The sequence below is a fragment of the Coregonus lavaretus genome, assembly GCF_964263955.1.
Source record: "Coregonus lavaretus genome assembly, contig: HAP1_SCAFFOLD_612, whole genome shotgun sequence".
Lineage (NCBI taxonomy): Eukaryota > Metazoa > Chordata > Actinopteri > Salmoniformes > Salmonidae > Coregonus > Coregonus lavaretus.
In genome coordinates, this window is record NW_028166842.1 from 2,187 (window position 1) to 6,076 (window position 3,890).

Sequence of the window (3,890 nt, forward strand, 5' to 3'; positions counted from 1 at the left end):
CCTCTATGATTCATTTCATTTGTCAGTTCTTCCAGCTAATGTGAGATGTTTAGATGACATAACATTTGAGGACACATACTGTAATTTAGCTGGCCATCTTTTCCCCTCCCTTTCTGGCTGTCCTCCCCCTTCCCTTCTAAGTTCAAGTTGGTTTATTTGTCATATACATGGAGTTAACAGTGCAATGAAATGCTGACTAGCAGGTTAACCTTTTGACAACAACAATAGAACAAGTCAGTAACTAAGTTAATATAAAGAGCAGGGACGGCTTGTTCAATAGGGCGATATGGGCGACGCACTGCCAAACGGGAAAAGGAAGGGATTTTTTTTCAAATCAATTATATCACGGCAACAGCAGTTATCAGTGTTCACGTCTGATCTGCCAGCCACTAAATGTCAAATCAGGCTAAAGTCGTGCTTCAAATGGCCCCGCCCGTTTTTTGGGCGATTTCAGTCAGGTTGAAAATCGCCCAGAAGTCTGTCATAGACTCCCATGTAAAATCTATTTTTTTCACATTTCAAAGCTTTCAATACATTCTCTATGGGTGTCTGTGTGCATGCACTTACGCGCTTTCGTCATACATAACGTAACCATGAATGAACGTAACTAAGAAAAGACCAGGTAGCAGCCTCAATCAATTCACTACTACTATCAAAATGGCTAGGCTTCAGTCCAACTCGATTGTGTCTTTGAAAGAAGTTCCTTTTTGTCGGCGAACAAATGAAGATAAATTGGCAACGAAACAATTAGGACCTCCCAGACCAAATTTAATAATTCAACAGGTGTCTACTAAAGGGGGGAAGTCCTACACCCGAGGATTTTCCAAAAATTGGTATGAACGGAAAACCTGGCTAGCAGGCTGCGATGTAGCTAATGCAGTTTTTTGCTACCCCTGCTTACTCTTCCACCCTGAAGGCGGCACAGCAGACAGCACCGCTTGGACAGCGACTGGTGTAACCGACATGCACCATCTTTCAGAAAAGATAAAGAAACATGAGCTGTCAAAGACCCACATGGATAGCTGTTTGAGATTGTCATCTTTGGGAAGAGTGAATATTGCCACTCAACTGGATGAGGAATACAGGCTAGCTGTCCGCCGCCACAACGATGAGGTTAGCAAGAACCGCCATATCCTCAGCCGGCTAATCCAGTGTGTTAAGTTTTGCGGAGTGTTTGAGTTAGCTTTGCGAGGCAAAGATGAAACTGAGGGCTCCACCAACCCTGGTATTTTTCTTGGACTTGTCAACTTTGTGGCACAATTAGATGAGGTGTTTGATGACCATCTTAAAAATGCTAAAGTTTTCAAGGGCACATCAAAGACCATTCAAAACGAGCTACTGGAGTGTATGCTAGCGGTCACGAGGGAACATATTGTGGAGGAGGTGAAGTCTGCGAACTTCGTAGCTATCCAAGCTGACGAGACCACGGATGTTTCTACGCAGACACAGTTGGTGCTTGTGCTGAGGTACATAGATAGCAAGCACAAAGTGCAGGAGCGCTTTTTTGAGTTCCTTCCCATCTCGGAATCATCCTCAGCCTCAATCGCCAGTGTACTTTTGGAGAGACTGAACGGTCTTTTTGCCGATGACGAGAAAGTCAAACTCATTGCGCAAGCTTACGATGGAGCCAGTGTGATGAGGGGAGAGAAGGCAGGTGTGCAGCAGAAGGTGCGTGAGCATTTCAAGAATGCCCATTACGTGCATTGCTATGCGCATCAGCTGAATTTGATCATGCATCAAGCTACTTCTCGCATCAAAAAAGTGAACATTTTCTTTTCCGATCTGAGCGGGATTACAACGTTTTTTTCCCGGTCACCCAAACGCACCAGCATTCTTGACCAGACTGTTGCACGAAGACTGCCCAGACCTTCATCCACACGGTGGAACTTCAACAGCAGAGTCGTGAACACTGTCTACGAGAATCGAGACGACCTCATAGAATGTTTTGAAGCCATCCGGACGGGTTCATTGGGTTCATTTGACCAGCTTACTGTGAGAGAGGCATCTGGTTACGTGAGGATGCTACATGATGAAGATTTTATTTTTTCCCTGCGGCTTTTTCACAAAATCATGCCCCACGTCGACATTCTGTACCAGAAGCTACAGAAGAAGGACATCGATGCTGTCTTTATCAAACGTGCCCTCGACAGCTTCACAAGCAGTGTGCAGGCCATAAGGTAAGATTAAACAATATCATTCGATCTTTCTCAAAGCAGAGCTTTATTTGAAAATGTATGCATGAAAGGAGACTGCATTTGTGTTTGAAATCACATTATTCTCATTATATATGGCCAGTGGTGTAATCTATCTTATTTTATATACTATGTGTACTGTGCAGTGGTGCTCATAAGCTTATGATCCCATGCTAAAGTTGACTAAAAAGAGGAATAAAAAAATAAAAAAATCATCTTTTGGAAATTGATCTTAATGACTTAATTAAAAAAGTTGGAAAATCCAACCTTTAAGGACACCAATTTTCTTTTCTTTTTTATTCCTCTTTTTAGTCAACTTTAGCATGGGATCATAAGCTTATGAGCACCACTGTATACTGTGCTGAACATCCAGGCTATGTGAGACACAAAGGCTAACTTAAACACTAAAGACTTTATGCATCCCTGCCCATTTTAAGTGGAACTTAAGTATTTGTACTATACATGGATACATTGCATATACCTGTGCATCACATAGACAACAATACTGTACAAAGCCAACAAACACATTGGTCTGTTTGCCTTCAGGGACTCCTCTCAACAGCAGCTGCAAGAAGCAACAGGAGCCAAAAGACCCAGAACAGCTTTGAGAGAAGAGGAGAAGCAGAGGCTGTCTGAAGAGGTCTGCAACACCATCCTGGATCACACCAAAGAAAGGTTCTCTTTCTCTGGCCACCTTGTGAGTGCTACCTTACTGCAAGCAGACATGTTTGAAAGGTACTGCCATTCATTTCCTGATGAGGTTCTGAATGCCACTGTGAATGCATACCCCATGCTGAGCAAGGCAAAGCTCAAGACAGAACTATCTCTGATCTATGAGAATCCTGAATTCAAGGGAGGCTGTGGTGCACTGGCACTGTACCAGGTTCTCATGAGCTACAACCTCCAGGAGACGTTCTCTGAGACTGTGACTCCGTTGAACATCCTCATAACTACTCCCATGACAACAGCTGAAGCTGAGAGATGTTTCTCAACTTTGACACGAGTTAAGACATTCCTGCGAAATTCAATGGGCCAGGAACGTCTGAATGCACTGGCCATGCTTTCCATGGAGAGGGAACTAGTCCTCAGCATGCCTGATTTCAATGAGAAAGTCATTGAACGCTTTGCTGTATTGAAACAGAGAAGAGAAGAGAACAGTTTCAGTACAAGTAATGTAGCCTCTCTCTCTCTTTGTCCCTCCCTGTCTGTCTCTTTAACACACACACGCCCAAATCAGTTCACAGTTGATGTTGTTTAAAATAGTTTTTTTTCATTTTAAAAAAAGTAATAAAAATAAAAATCTGTTCATGTTCATTTTTACAAATCTATACAATTGGCCAGAATATGGTTGTTCATATTTACAAATCTATACAATTGGCCAGAATATGGTTGTTCATTTTTACAAAGCCATACAGATAGCTGTGTTTACCTTTTCTAGAAATTACTTTCAAATTCTGTTTTCATTCTTATTTCATTTGTTTATGGAAATGCATATTGTTTATGCAGTGTTGAGGAATGTGAAAGAACACCCTTGATTATTTTTACTGTGATAACTTATTTTGATTTTGTAAGCCAACACTTTTGAGATCAGTCAATAAATGCTTCTGGTATTGACTTATATGCTGCCCCTGTCTTCATGTTGTTGCTGGACATATCTTTTTTAAAATGTGTGTAGGTCACCTAAATCATCAGAAAAAT